This window comes from Lycorma delicatula, chromosome 13, assembly GCF_047948215.1.
Source record: "Lycorma delicatula isolate Av1 chromosome 13, ASM4794821v1, whole genome shotgun sequence".
Lineage (NCBI taxonomy): Eukaryota > Metazoa > Arthropoda > Insecta > Hemiptera > Fulgoridae > Lycorma > Lycorma delicatula.
Genome location: NC_134467.1, coordinates 34,501,020 through 34,518,157, shown reverse-complemented (window position 1 = coordinate 34,518,157; position 17,138 = coordinate 34,501,020). Strand labels below are relative to the sequence as shown.

At 31.1% G+C, this 17,138-nt stretch overlaps 1 protein-coding gene and 1 long non-coding RNA gene across 2 annotated transcripts in view; both read left to right on the top strand.

The window, feature by feature from the left end:
• The window catches only part of LOC142334053 (metabotropic glutamate receptor 2-like), a 794,082-nt gene that overhangs the window by 6,579 nt on the left and 770,365 nt on the right, over positions 1-17,138 (top strand). The gene's annotated exons all lie outside the window — the stretch shown is intronic.
• LOC142333736 (uncharacterized) overlaps positions 14,873-17,138 on the top strand; it is a 261,824-nt gene continuing 259,558 nt past the window's right edge. Inside the window, exon 1 of the long non-coding RNA XR_012758673.1 lies at positions 14,873-14,905. This is a non-coding gene — a long non-coding RNA (uncharacterized LOC142333736). The remainder of the gene's footprint in view (positions 14,906-17,138) is intronic.

Sequence of the window (17,138 nt, the reverse complement as noted above, 5' to 3'; positions counted from 1 at the left end):
GGTTATATTCAACTTCGATTGTCCAATATTTCGATAGCATTATTTACACAAAAACATATTTATAAATATGTATCTGAAACGTAAACGTTTTTTTTTCTATTAATTTTTTTGATTTTATAATATTTTTTTATTTGTAAACTTGCTCACAAAATTAATTGAGAATTATATTAAAAAAACTTGGCACACATGTTCTAACAATTTTTGTATAAAAAATAAAAATATTAACATATAAATATTAGTTAGAGAACCAACAAAAACTAAGAATGCAAAGAAAACTCGCACAAAAAATAATCCGAAATCAAAAGAGGGAGTATCACAAGAAATTACTAGAACAGATTGAGGAAGACTTCCATAAAAATAATACAAGACAATATTACAAAAACTTTAAACTGAAGAAAACTACATTTAATGCCCCAACACTAATGTTAAGAAATTCAGAAGGAAATCTGGCACACACTGATAAAGAAAATGCCAACATCATGAGGGAAAGCTTTAGAAAACTTCTGAATTGTGAAGAACCAAAAGAACTTCTGGAAATAAACACAAATACCCAGATTAAAACACCAAGCGAAAACATCCTTCCACAACATTAGCAGAAGTAAAGATAGTTCTGAAGCAAATGAAAAACAACAAAGCAAGTGGAGAAAATTTCCTGACTGCAGAATTATGGAAGAACGCGTCAGAAAAAGTACACAGAAATCTCCACAAAGAAATGGTAAAAATATGGCACAAAGAGGAATTTCCGGAAGAATGGAAAACCGCAATAATCCACCCTTTACATAAAAAAGGTGATAAAACCAACCCTGACAACTATAGCGGAATTTCCTTACTAGATTGCACTTACAAAATTCTATCAAGAATAATTTACAACAGAATCAAAGACCAACTGGAACAAGAACTAGGGGAATACCAAGGGGGATTTAGACCATGGCGGGCTGCCCAGAAAAAACTCTAAATTTAAAATTAATTATAGGGTATCATAAACTTAGGAATAAACAACTGGTAGTGACTTTTATTGATTTCAAGAAAGCATATGAGTGTGTACATCGAGAATCCCTGCTAAAAATAAGAGAAATTTAGGGCTTCACCCAAAACTAGTCAAAATCATCGGACTAACACTAACGGATACCAAATCCAAGGTTAAATTCAGAGGAGAAATATCTGATCCAATCGACATCAAAACAGGACTGAGACAAGGAGATGGACTGTCACCGCTTTTATTCAACTGTGCCCTTGAATTTATAATACGGGATTGGAAAAAATTAAATAAAGACAATGTTAAAATAGGAAAAGGTATCTCAGTAAATTGGCTAGGCTTTGCGGACGATTTAGCCCTACTAGCCCAACATATAGAAGAGGCCAGATACCAACTGTCAACACTGGAAGAGATTGCAGGAAAAATCGGTCTAAAAATTTCATACGAAAAAAGCAAAATTATGGTGAGAGACCCACTATGCATAAGCAAAGTAAAAATAAACAATAATTACATAGAACTAGTAGGAAACTTTAAATATTTGGGGGAAAACATCACGCACAACCTCCAAGAAAATCCAAACTGGAATGAAAGAATAAATAAACTCATCAAAGCCACAATAAAAACAGAAAACATCTATAACAAAAAACGCATGTCCATAAACACAAAAATAAGACATTATAACTCAGTTATCCGACCAGAAATACTTTACGGATGCGAAACCATATTTGGACCGTACCAGACAAGGTTTACCGACAAACTGGAAAAGATTGAAAGACAGATTCTACGACGATGCATCGGGAAAAACATTAAAAAAGACGGGATTTGGAGAATTATTCCAAACGAAGAGATTTAAAAAACTATCATCCCGATAACTAATAAATTTAGAAAGAAGAGAATTTCCTTTCTAGGACATATCAGACGGATAATCGAACTTTTCTGGAACAAGAAAAGCAGACCGAACTGGTTATACGAAGTACAGAAAGACATGGAGGAATTAGACATAACCCGTGACAACCTAAAAACGAAAACCGGAAACTGTGAAAAATTTAAAAATAAAGAAATAAGATTACTATCAAAATCCAAGAAAACAATAAGCCGGGTGTACTCTGAACAAGAAAGGGCAAGAAGATCTGAAACCCTTAGAAATTACTGGCAAAAAAGAAAAGCTGAAAAAGGACAAATCAGCAAGAAAAGAAAGAACTTGCCAAAAAAAAAAAAACTAAAGTGATCCATTATGGTCTTAAAAGTAATAAAAAAAAATTTTAAAAATATTAGTTTCATATAAATATAAACACGAAAATCAGTACAGATTATTGCCTAATAAATTTCTGTACGAAAACTTGGAATCCTTGATACTATGAAAAAGAAGCGAATTTATTTCTGCGCACATTGTTAAGATTACCGCAGGATAGGATTATTAAGAGAATTATCGATCATCGATTTTGGTCTTTAAAAAATCCGCCATTATGGATCAAAGAAATTAAAGAAGAATGCAAGAATTAAATTTGACTTACGAAGATTTACTTAATAAATCTGAAATATTAAAATTTGTTATTAAAGATCCGAATACCAATTTTAAAGTAAGAACTTTTAATTATACAAAAAGGGTTTATTCAGAAGAGGATAGTAAAGCAAGATCATTAAGAATGACTAAATATTGGGATTAATTGATAATATTGGGATTGGGATTAATAATTTAAATGCCAGGAAAAGATTTTTGAAAGGTATGTTTGGAGTGTCGCTTAATATGGAAGTGAAACTTGGACGATCGGAGTATCTGAGAAGAAAAGATTAGAAGCTTTTGAAATGTGGTGCTATAGGAGAATATTAAAAATCAGATGGGTGGATAAAGTGACAAACGAAGAGGTATTGCAGCAAATAGATGAAGAAAGAAGCATTTGGAAAAATATAGTTAAAAGAAGAGACAGACTTATAGGCCACATACTAAGGCATCCTGGAATAGTCGCTTTAATATTGGAAGGACAGGTAGAAGGAAAAAATTGTGTAGGCAGGCCACGTTAGGAATATGTAAAACAAATTTTTAGGGATGTAGGATGTAGAGGGTATACTGAAATCAAACGACTAGTACTAGATAGGGAATTTGGAGAGCTGCATCAAACCAGTCAAATGACTGAAGACAAAAAAAAAAACATATTGCGAGAAAGTAAAAGCTAAGAACTTAAAGGCCAAAAGATCGGCAAAAGAGACTTGAATTATTCTTACTAAAGTGGTCCTTTGCGGCCTTAAAAGTAAAAAAAAAAAAAAAAAAATATTAGTTTCAAAATAATTTTTTTTTTATTCATAAACAATTTGATTTAACTGTGAATAAAATTACATCTCATTCCATAAATGCAATATTTAAAACAAAAAAAATATTGGCTAATAGGGTAACAAAGATTAAAGTATTTAAGTATGTAGAAATTTTTCTTTATATTACAACATCCTGTGACTATACCGTTCCACACACCACACTCCGTTCAAATCCCTGATGGGCTTTACTGGAGGACATATTTTAGACACTCTAAATATGATAACACAATTTTTTTTTTTTTTTGTCTTCAGTCATTTGACTGGTTTGATGCAGCTCTCCAAGATTCCCTATCTAGTGCTAGTCGTTTCATTTCAGTATACCCTCTACATCCTACATGCCCTTTTTGCGGATTTTTTTAGGTAACCGTTGTAAAACACCTTGAAAATAATGCACGGTTCACATTTTTTGCCTCGGTTTTACCTCGAGGCAAGAATTAAAAATTCACAATTCCATTAAATTGGAAAAAAAAACATAGCATATCAAGAGTGATGAACTTTTTTGGGGCTTGGAGATTCTTTGCCGATCCTTCGTGATGATTTAACTTTTGTCTCAATGTTGTAAACGTAAACCCAGCTTTCGTCTTCCATTAAGTTCAAAAAGTTTGTTCAAGAAGTTGCCGACAAACTTCCAGTCGATGTACTTACTGCTATTCGGTCCTCAAACGAGGGAAAAACTACTGAAACTCGATGCAAGTTAAATTTTTCAAACAAAATGTTATGACATGATCCAATTGACATGCTAATCTCTTCTGCAAGTTCTCTAACAGTCAATCGGACAATTTCAGCCACCAGAAGATTGATTTTCTGAACATAGGTGTAATCTGTTGAATTTGAAGGCCTTCCTGGTCGTCGAGAGTCATCTTCAATTGACTGACGACTACTTTTAAATCGTGATAACCCTTTATAACAGTGCATACGATCCAGAGCGTCATCTCCGTAAAGTGGTTTCAAAAGTTTAAAGGTATCTGTAAAAGATTTCCCCAGTTTCACGCAAAATTTTACGTTCCATTGTTGCTCCCCAAAATCGCACATTACAAAAATCGCTATAACTATCACTTAAACACGTTGCACTCAAATAACAATAACACGAAAACTAAACGAGTTTGGCTACCAAAGACGTTATGCGGAACACAATGCTGCCAACCACACGTCACTAAATATCTCCGTTGGCGCGTATTGAAAAATGTTCTATTATTTTCTAAACAAACCTTGTACCTACCATTAACGAGTAGATCCTATACATAAGCAACATGTTTCGATTTACTACTGTGACTCACTGTATAAACGCGTATGAAAAATACACCATTACACAGTCAACGTAACCTCAAATTGAGGTTATGTTGCCGTTTTCGTCTTTTAATTGAGCCTACCTCATGAATAATTCAACTAATTTTCATCTAACTTTCACATGCACAACTTCAGATATTCTACTACAGCTTATGTAAATTTCAGTGAAATTGATTAAGTAGTTTTGAATATCTTTGAGCCACAAAATTTAATAAATTTTACTTTTGAAATTTTTGAGCTAAACTATTTCATACGTGAATAGTACATTCGTAATACTGTAACCTCAAAACGTAATGAATGTTAAAAATTTTACGATAGCCTTTTTTGAAATATTCCGAACGAACTGTGATTTTTATTTTCTTCAAGTTTATTTTGATGTTTTCATAATTACGTACCGTTTGGGCAAAGAAACTTTGCCCGGGCAAAAGAAACTTTTTTGCCCGTCTGGGCAAAAAAACCGTTTGGGCAAAGTAGGTATAAAGTATACCTACTCGACTTTAAATTTTCTCCAATTATTTTGTTGTAAACTTTAATTATTTTAAATCGTTGTTCATTCCAATATGCAACTATATCTTTATAAGTACAAGATTTTTTTTAATATATAAAATAGAAAAAAGTTATTGGTAATGAATACTGAAAAATAGTTTTTTTAAAACTTAAAAAAAATAAAAAAAGAACAGACAGTTAATAACCGCAGTGCAACAAAGATGGTGGATTTTTTTTCATCTACGACACCCATTCTCGGTATAATAACCCCTCCAATGTACTGTTAGTAATGCCAACTGTACTTCAAATATCCTAAATCAAAATACTGTGCATCTATTCAAATTTTCATGAGTAATAAATGACTATAATATAATTATATATTTAAAAATTTTAAGATAATTTATAAAAGCCCTGGTATATATGAAAACACACTGAAATACAAGTACGTAGGGAAACACACATAAAAACACGAATGACAAAGATAATTTACACATAATCTTTACTCTTTGTAATAAACACTTGGATTCCCAGTTTACTTCGTCTCATCATCAATATATAGAACGTTTTGATGTGTAGACAAAAGGTAATAAACAACAAACCAGCGGCTGAAGAGATTTAAAAGGAAATTTCATGTTAGTAAAGAGCAATCTTTAAGAATAGTAGTATGGGGATTTGTTCTGTTCATGTTTAGTATATATTACGATTTTCTGACATACCATGTATTTCATTGTAAAACTACACAGAATATTTTCAATGCACTCATACGAAACAAGAGCAACAGTCATTTATGAATGCAATTTCATGTATTTTCTTCTTTTCCGTTTAACAATATTGTCAACTCTCTCATACACTCTTTACCTCCCTTATGTTATTTTTTTTTCTTTACATGACCTGATTTTCGTTTCTTGTTTTCAAATTGTAAGCAATAAGAAAAAAAACCACTACGAAATAATTTCGTTACTGTTTAATGAAAATACTCATTTTATAAAGAAATTAATTATATTTTACTTCTTTCCTGAATGTAAGCGACTTTATAAAATAATTAATTACCACGTACGAACGACACAACTTATCTTCTTTTTTTTTTGTCTTCAGTCATTTAACTGGATTGATGCAGCTCTCCAAGATTCCCTATCTAGTACTAGTCGTTTCATTTCAGTATACCCTCTACATCCTACTTCCGTAACAATTTGTTTTACATATTCCAAACGTGGCCTGCCTACACAAATTTTCCCTTCTTCCTGTCCTTCCAATATTAAAGCGACTATTCCAGGATGCCTTAGTATGTGGCCTATAAATCTGTCTCTTCTTTTAACTATATTTTTCCAAATGCTTCTTTCTTCATCTATTTGTCGCAATACCTCTTCATTTGTCACTTTATCCACCCATCTGACTTTTAACATTCTCCTATAGCACCACATTTCAAAAGCTTCCAATCTTTTCTTCTCAGATACTCCGATTGTCCAAGTTTACATTGGACTTGTTTTGCGACATTCCAAACATACACTTTCAAAAATCTTTTCCCGACATTTAAATTAATTTTTGATGTAAACAAATTATATTTCTTACTGAAGGCTCGTGCATGTGATATTCGGCATTTTATATCGCTCCTGCTTCGTCAATGTTTAGTAATTCTACTTCCCAAATAACAAAATTCTTCTACCTCCATAATCTTTTCTCCTCCTATTTTCACATTCAGTAGTCCATCTTTGTTATTTCTACTACATTTCATTACTTTAGTTTTGTCCTTGTTTATTTTCATGCGATAGTTCTTGCGTAGGACTTCATCTATGCCGTTCATTGTTTCTTCTAAATCCTTTTTACTCTCGGCTAGAATTACTATATCATCAGCAAATCGTAGCATCTTTATCTTTTCACCTTGTACTGTTACTCCGAATCTAAATTGTTCTTTAACATCATTAACTGCTAGTGCCATGTAAAGATTAAAAAGTAACGGAGATAGGGATCATCCATGTCGGACTCCCTTTCTTATTACGGCTTCTTTCTTATGTTCTTCAATTATTACTGTTGCTGTTTGGTTCCTGTACATGTTAGCAATTGTTCTTCTATCTCTGTATTTGAACCCTAATTTTTTTAAAATGCTGAAAATTTTATTGTAGTCTACGTTATCGAATGCCTTTTGTAAGTCTATAAACGCCAAGTATGTTGGTTTGTTTTTCTTTAATCTTCCTTCTACTATTAATCTGAGGCCTAAAATTGCTTCCCTCGTCCCTATACTTTTCCTGAAACCAAATTGGTCTTCTCCTAACACTTCCTCCACTCTCCTCTCAATTCTTCTGTATAAAATTCTAGTTAAGATTTTTGATGCATGACTAGTTAAACTAATTGTTCTGTATTCGTCACATTCATCTGCCCCTGCTTTCTTAGGTATCATTACTATAACACTTTTTTTGAAGTCTGACGGAAATTCCCCTATAACTTATCTTATCTTACTTATCTTCTATATAAATAAAAATTTAAATGTTCTTTAGTTTAAAATTATAAATTTCCGAAAGTTCTTCACCGACTGCTTTGAAAAATTTTTACACAACGTTGCATTCGATTACGCGCGTGTTTTTATATATCTACTATTTCTTTAAGTAATATATCATACCTTAGACAGATAACAATTTTTTTTTTTGAAAAAGCAGCGCCATCTGTTGGTCGTAAAAGCAACACACGTTATAATAAATATTTTACGATTCCATTTCAATGTTTCCGATATTTATTTTCGCTATAGACTAAAAATTTACTGGACCGATTTACGAGTGGGAAAAAAGGGAGAAAGGGAAAAATCGAAAAAGGTAAAAGAGAAGAAGACATAAAAAGGAAGAAGAGGAAATTAAAAAAAAAATTGGGGAAAAAAGGAAAACGAGATATGAAAAAAATAAAAGGGGAAAGGGGAAATAATTGAACGTGGTGGAAGGGGGAATGGGGTAAGGAAGACTGAATATGTAAAATGTAAATGGAGAAAGGGAGAAAAGAAAAGCGGGAAAAGTGAAAGGTTAAAATTTGTGAAAATCTGTAATGTTCATTTTATTAATGTTTTTCAAACTTTCAATTATGTTCATTTAATCAATATCTACTTTTTTTTTGTTTTTGTTTAACCTCCGGGTCCGGAGTCAAGCAATTCTTCCCGTAGAGGATGAGATGAGTATTTTGTAGCGTGTGAGACCGGGATTCGAACCCAGAATTTCCGGGTGAAAGACTGAGACGCTACCACTCGCGTCACGGAGGCCGGCATTTTATACCTAACTACCTATATATTAAGCTATATATAATCTGTATGTATACTCAAATCTAGTAATAGCGAAGCATTGCCGGATCTGCTAGTACAAAATATTTGAAAATTCAAATATACATAAAATGATTTTGTTAAATAAAATAATTGACATATCATTGAATTTCTTACAGTGATTATGTGAAATCGAGGTTATTATATGTAAAATTTAATCTTTACGAAAATATAGCAAATGATTTTGCATTTAAAATTTCATACCTCTTAATTAGTTTCTAACTTATCTAATAATAATAATAAAAATATTGCTATATAAATGTCTTGAACCCGATTTCATAGAAAGATTATTGGATATATATTTTGGATATAAAATTTTATTATCATTTTTTTTGTAGAGGGAGAGAGTAAAAAACCTTCTATTAGCACTAACCGTTTAGTATCGTTTGTTCATGTGAGGTTCTTATCCAATAAAAACCCAAGTTTCAAGTTTTCACCAGACCAGGACCGTATTTGTAATTTCTTCAGTCCGGAGCGTGATCTGTTGCGTTAGTACAGCAACCTTCCTCTTTCCGAGCCACCTAGCATATCTGCTAAGCAAACCTCCCCACTAATTTCTTACGTCTGAAATCCATTCCACATAAGCCGGTACCAAATTTCAATCCATCTAATCCGTCAACATTGTTTGGAGAAAGTTATCCGAAAAAATTTCTCCTAATCACCAATATAGCGTCCTTTTCTTCGGGGCGTACTAGGCCCAGCCAAATAAGGTGTTATATACGTCACCACTTTCTCTCTCATAGTACCCTTATTTTAGGGAGGGTTAACATTCCCGGAAGATGAATGTACTACCGACTGGGTGAGATCAAAATTCATCTTGCCGTGCATTTGTCTGTTTCAAGGTCTCAGGCTTTTAAAACTGCATCTGCTAAGCGTCGCGAATGCATTTCCGAGCGTCTCAACTGCTAAAGTCACATATACAACCCATCCCATCGGTCAATTCTAATTCTCTTACAGCTTCTTTAATTTGGAGACAATTTAATTAATGTTTTGTATAACATTTAAAAGAAGAAAAGGTGTTCTATAAAAATACCTATTATTTATAAATTTTAGCATATTATATATGATTGGCAGACCAACAAAATAAGAGCATGTTTTTTCTAATCAGCTATTAGTTACTTAGGTAAATTTCATAAGAAAGCTACTTATTGTAATGGATACCATGTTTCGACTTCCGAAAAATTTCGACATATCTTCACATTTCAAAACCCCAGACCCCAAAACCACCGTCAGTTCAAAAATTCATATAATTTTGGTCCAATCACTTCAAAATTGATGTATAAAATATAACGACCAGAAATCTCGGTTGAAATCTCGCTTAATGAGCAAAATCTAGCCATGGGGTGGAAATGGAGGCTTTTTCGACAAAAAAATGTCGCTATAAAATTATAAACTTCCTCCTATTCTTTGGATAAGGGCCTAAAAGGTATCTTAAGTAAAGTTTTTTGATATGACCAACCATTGGCCCACGGAGTGCAAAAAATGGGGTTTCGAAGCCAAAAATGTCATACTTCCCTTAATATACACAGTATTGAATGTGTTTTTAAGTGGTCGTTAGTCATCTAAACATTAACTAAATCTTTTGTCATGAACAATTTTTGATATGACTAACTATTATGGCAAGGGATGACTAAAATGTTGCTGGAATTGTAAGAAGATGGGGCTTGTCGTTTGCTAAACATGTGAAATTTTTTTCACATGCTTCCATTGTTATATTGAGTAAATTTGTAGTTTTTCTTAATTTTAAGGTGGAAATATTTTTTATCTAGTAGCACCGGTCGAAATCTACCTCCGTCTTCCGGCGTACCGAAAAGGACTTTTTATTGCTTCATTGTTTTCCTATTTTTTGCGATTTTTAACTTAAATTGAAACTTTTCATCTGCTTTTTGGATACCAAATATGAGTGAAATATCAAGAACTTGTCGAATTCGTGATTATTTACGTAATTTAGACGGCGAAAAAAATGCGGATATACATTAATTTGATTTCTATAATATTCTGCTAGTTTAGATATTCGATATCCGGTATAACTTCGAGTAGTGAAGAATTGTTCGAACCTACTCAAACTAATTTGGGAAATGATAATAGCAACGATTAGAAACGTAATGGGTAGAGCCTATCTTCCTGAGGCAGAAGAATTATTAGTTGAAGAAGAATGTAGTTGAGAATTATTTGTTGAAGAAAGTAATGTATCCTGACATTAACAACTGTCCATAGAAGAACAATCACTCTTTGGCATATTTCTATCTGTTTTTTTTCTGACACATTTTGTAATCTTCTAAAAAAATAATCACAAGATTTAGGACATCAACGTGTACGCTTCCAAGGAATCAAATTGCGTTTTGTGCAGATTTCGGTTGTTCCTGGTCTTTTCTATTCCCAGAAAAAATCCCGCTGTCATTTTTGGTACCCAGGTTGAAACTGTGGTGTTCATCCACAGTGTTTCCACATGTTCTAAGGCCCAATAAGTCAGGTAGAAAATCAAATTGCCATGAAGATACGGAGGATGAATTCAGTTTGGGTTCTTAAGAGATCCAAAATGTCGTATATAGTGTATCAATAATTTAATTCTATTTTTCCTGGTAGTGTAAGGTAGCAAAAAGTGTATATTTTCTTGATCAATAAAAAAATTTTGAACATTTGGTATATAATAGAAGGTTGGTTATGGTAGTGTTTGTTTGGTTCATGTGAACTGAAACATTCGAAAGTGAATTTTGTTTTGTTGATATTTCATCAAGATTATGTATATAAAAATGAATGTTTGTCTGTCTGTATGTCTCATATGCCCTCCTAAAACGTTGATCCGATAGCAGTGAAACTTTGGGGAATGGTTGGACGCATGCCATTGAAGGTTTCTGAATTAGTTTGGAACCGCTAGGTGGCGCTGGCATTGAGATATTTCGAAAAATTGTATTTATGGTCCGATTTGCCTCATATTCAGAATACATTTTACTTACATGGAAACAAAGAATTATGTCTGCTAAAAATGGAACCGCTAGATGTTGCTGGGGTTGAGATATATAGAAAAATTATATTTATGGACCGATTTGGTTCGTATTCAAAATATGAATATTAGTTACGTGAAAATAAATATTTTTGCAAAAACTATACCCGCTAGGTGGGGCCGGTGTCGAGATATTTACGAAACACACAAACAAATATATAAATAGACTTTTTTATTATATATATATATATATAAGGCATGTTCGTATGTGTATCCGCTAAAGACCAAAAAAACTAAAGGATTGGAAAGGGAAAATGGGAGAAGAAAAATGAATGGTAAAATTTGTGAAGTTCAGTTTTTTATTTTTTTTTTAATTTTCAATTGTGTTCATTTAAACTCTCTCTCTCTCTCTCTCTCTCTCTATATATATATATATATATATATGTATATAAGGCATTTTCGTATGTGTGTCCGCTAATGACCAAAAAACTAAAGGACCGATTTACGCGTGGACAAAAGGGAAAAAGGGGAAAATGGAAAACTGTGAAAAGGGGAAAACGGGAACGGGTAAAAAGGAAACTGGGAGAGAGATAAGGGTGAAAGAGAGAATTTGGAAAGAGAAAAGGGAAGGAGAATAAATGAAAGGTAAAATTTATGAAGTTCAGTTTTTAATTTTTTTAACAGATTTTCAATTGTGTTCATTTAAACATTTAAACTCTCTCTCTCTCTCTCTCTCTCTCTCTATATATATATATATATATATATATATATATATATATATATATATATATATATATAGCTAATGACCAAAAAACTAAAGGACCGATTTACGCGTGGACAAAAGGGAAAAAGGGGAAAATGGAAAACTGTGAAAAGGGGAAAACGGGAACGGGTAAAAAGGAAACTGGGAGAGAGATAAGGGAGAAGGGTGAAAGAGAGAATTTGGAAATGGAAAAGGGAAGGAGAATAAATGAAAGGTAAAATTTATGAAGTTCGTTTTTAATTTTTTTAACAGATTTTCAATTGTGTTCATTTAAACATTTAAACTCTCTCTCTCTCTGTCTCTCTCTCTCTCTCTATCTCTCTCTCTCTCTCTATATATATATATATATATATATATATATATATAGCTAATGACCAAAAAACTAAAGGACCGATTTACGCGTGGACAAAAGGGAAAAAGGGGAAAATGGAAAACTGTGAAAAGGGAAAAACGGGAACGGGTAAAAAGGAAACTGGGAGAGAGATGAGGGAGAAGGGTGAAAGAGAGAATTTGGAAATGGAAAAGGGAAGGAGAATAAATGAAAGGTAAAATTTATGAAGTTCAGTTTTTAATTTTTTTAACAGATTTTCAATTGTGTTCATTTAAACATTTAAACTCTCTCTCTCTCTCTCTCTATATATATATATATATATATATATAGCTAATGACCAAAAAACTAAAGGACCGATTTACGCGTGGACAAAAGGGAAAAAGGGGAAAATGGAAAACTGTGAAAAGGGGAAAACGGGAACGGGTAAAAAGGAAACTGGGAGAGAGATGAGGGAGAAGGGTGAAAGAGAGAATTTGGAAATGGAAAAGGGAAGGAGAATAAATGAAAGGTAAAATTTATGAAGTTCAGTTTTTAATTTTTTTAACAGATTTTCAATTGTGTTCATTTAAACATTTAAACTCTCTCTCTCTCTCTCTCTCTCTCTATATATATATATATATAGCTAATGACCAAAAAACTAAAGGACCGATTTACGCGTGGACAAAAGGGAAAAAGGGGAAAATGGAAAACTGTGAAAAGGGGAAAACGGGAACGGGTAAAAAGGAAACTGGGAGAGAGATGAGGGAGAAGGGTGAAAGAGAGAATTTGGAAATGGAAAAGGGAAGGAGAATAAATGAAAGGTAAAATTTATGAAGTTCAGTTTTTAATTTTTTTAACAGATTTTCAATTGTGTTCATTTAAACATTTAAACTCTCTCTCTCTCTCTCTCTCTCTCTCTCTATATATATATATATATATATATATATATATATATATATGTCATTTTCGTATGTGTGTCCGCTAAAGAGAAAAAAAAGTAAAGGACCGATTTACGCGCGGACAAAAGGAAAAAAGGGGAAAATGGAAAACTTGGAAAAGGGGAAAACGGGAAAGGGTAAAAAAGAAACTTGGAGAGGGATGAGGGATATGGGTGAAAGGGAGAATTTGGAAAGGGAAAAAGGGAAGGAGAATAAGTGAAACGTCAAATTTGTGAAGTTCAGATTTTTAATATTTTTAACAAATTTTCAATTGTGTTCATCTAAACATTTAAACTCTCTCTCTCTCTCTCTCTCTCTCTCTCTCTCTCTCTCTATATATATATATATATATATATATATATATATATATATATATATATATATATATATATATATGTAGCAATAGCGAAGCATTGCCGGGTCTGCTAGTTTATTACTATCCATTATTTTCTGAAACAAAAATGATATATTACATTTTATGTTTAGTGAAAGAAAAATAATTTTTCTGAATTTTTAAAAAAAAATTGTAAAACGCCTAAAACTGCTTAGTCGCTGAAGTTAATATAATCGGCGGTTTAGAATTAATGAGAGATTTCGTTCACTTGTTTGCAATACTGACCCCTCTTTGCTGTCACTCGTCTAACAAATAAATCATTTAATTGTTATACATTTATTTGAGAAAAGAATATAGTAATATATATCATCAGAGAGAGAAAAATAATCCGCAGAATATTATCTGCACTACAATATTAGATGGTTTTAAATCTGTTTATTTGAAATTTTTTTAATTAAATTGGAATCTAGGTTAATATCCCTTTAAAATTGTAATAAGAGTTGATTTCTGGCAATCCTTTCCGTAACTCTAACAAGTGTTTTATATTACAAATGTTTTAATGAATTCGTTACCAGTATGAGTTTTTTTTGGGATTAATATATACAATTGTTTCTTTTATTTTATATATAACTAAATTTTTTTCCTTTCTAAATGTTAAATATATTTTATAAAAATTCAACATAAATTGATATTTATTAAAAAATTGCTTCAAAATTATTTTCAAAAAGAAACATTTTAGAATACTGTAAATATTTAATTTCAAGTTAACTTATTATTTTTTTTAAAATAATAGTTTATTTACATAAATATGTTTTCATAATAAAACAAAATATTAATACGTATGTATTTACAAATGTAATATTCTTTTTTTTTTCTTTTAATAATTTGATTTAATCGGAATTATAATAATTGTTTATCTTAAAATTTTACTTTTTTTTTATTTCTTTTGACTATACGAGTGAGTGTGAGCGCGCGCGCGCGTGCGGGCGCGTATATATGTATGTGTATATTTTTAATAAATTTAAAACCGTAAACAGCTAGCTGTACAGCACAGACATGTACATTAATCTACAAGTAGTTGTATACCGTACCTACAACGAAAGTGAACGATTATACGCGGAGATGTACGAACGTGTGTAACAGTATTTCCGTTGATCAGTCTCTTGCCATTGTTGTAGACGTGAAACAATGTTTTAACGAAATCTAATATGAATGTGCGTGTTGTTTTATGCAAGTAAAAATAATTTTGTTTTAACTGATGGGTATGTATATATATATATATATTATTTGTGCTAATGGTTTTATTTATTTGTAATACATTAATTTAAAAATGAAATATGTTATTTAATTTTTAATTTAAGATTAATTACACTACTAATTTATAAATAATGATTTATTATTAGCTCTGTAAGGGTTTAATTACATAATTAATATCGAATTTTATCATATTATAAAAAGCGTGTAATTTTATATAATGTTTAATACTTGATTTTAATACGTAAATTAGAATGTTGGTTATGTATAACAGCAGTGTAGGTGCAAATTTTTATTTACTTTATAAATATAATTTAACCAAACTTAATCTTCGTTCGATTCGCTCGCTAACCTCGACTAATTAAAGCAAAACTTTATTATTTAAACAATAAACCAAAGTTTGTTGCTTATAATTATAGATATAAATTAACCACACTTAACCTACGCTCGCTACCCTTCACTAATTAACAGTAATGTGTTGATTATTTAAATAATGACAAATAATTGCAATAATTATTGAATGTATTATTTAAATACTCAAAACATTACTATGTTAATTAGTCAAGGTTAGCCAGGAAAGCAAACAAAGCTAAGTTTGGTTAAATTATATTTATAAAATAAATAAAAATTCGGACATAACTCTGCTATACATAACCTTCGAATGCTTCTAGAAGTTTCTAAGATAATTCGTTACAAACATGAATTCGTAGTAATTTTTTTTTTTTTTGTGTGCATGTTTGTACTGTTTTAATTTAATTCATTATTACTATTAAAGATTGAATAGGAGTTTTGATTTTCTTTAGTAATCACAAAACATCTTAAAATATATTTGAATCAATAAATTTCAAACCTTAGAAATATAAATATTAGTTTTACTTTCACGGCTAAAACAATATAGCGTATACTGCGATAGCAGCTATAGACATATATAAAGAGAAATTATATATAAATCGATAAAAAATTGGTATTTTTTAAATTTTGTGCAAAACTAATAAAAATAATATACATATTTGTAAATAACCTGCGAAAAATAATATTTTTTGCCAATGCTTCGAAGTCTACATTACTAATTTTTACCCACGACGGAACTAAGATTGTATATGCGTTTGGGGAAGAGGTTTTGTGTGTGTGTTTCTCACTCTGTCTGTGTGTGTGTGTGTGTATGTATGTATGTATGTATGTATGTGTATATATATATATATATATATATGTGTGTGTGTGTGTGTGTGTGTGATACGATTTTCCTCTAAAACTACTGGACCTATTTCGATGCGGTTTTTTAGTTTACATAGTTATCACTTCAGAGCATATTCTTAGACGTGTTTTACAGTTGTAGGCCTCCAGGGAGCGCTGTTGTCGATATGTTTCTCTAAAACGGCTGGGCCGATTTTGACGCGGTTTTTTTGCATTACATCAGTATCACCTTAGAGAAAATTCTTAGATTAGTTTTATAATTATAGGCCACCAGGGAGCGCTGCAGTATATATGTTTCTTCTGTCTTTCTAGTTAATATTTTTTTTACTTAACGTTTATTTCGTCGTGGGTATTTTACGAATTTTTAATTTTATGTACTTGTTTTTGTTTACATAACCTGATTTTCATACATTCGTCAAAAAAAAAAAAAAAAACAAAAAAAAAACAACACCATGAAATAAGATGAAATAATGTTATTCCTGATTAATATGATGTATGTACACATTTTATAAAGAAATTAATTATATTTCATGTCTTTCCTGAAAATAATTAAAATTATTAGAAAAAAATTCAAACTAAATTAGAAAATAATTCTTTAACACTTAAAGCTACTTCTTATATAAAATATTTAAAAATTCAAATTTACATACAAGTGATTTTGTTAAATACAACAGGTGACATGTCATTTTAATTTTTACAGTGATTATGTTGAATCGAGATTAATACACATCAATTTTAATCTTTACGCAAGTTATAGCAATTGATTTTGCCCTTAAAAATTCGTACATCTTAATTAATTCACTTATATAATAATAATAAAATGCTAAAATAATAAGTGATATGTAAAAATCTTTCTAAAAAAATTTCTTTAACCTGTAATTCATAGAGTTTTTGGGTATATATTTTAAAATATATTTAACTATTCCAAACTTTCGTCTCTTTTTTGTTGGGGGGGGGGGGGGAGTGACAAACCCTTTCTATTGGTACTTTAAAATAGCGGAAAGGCGGTAAACTAAGCGTTTCTGAACATATTTTGGTAGACGCTTT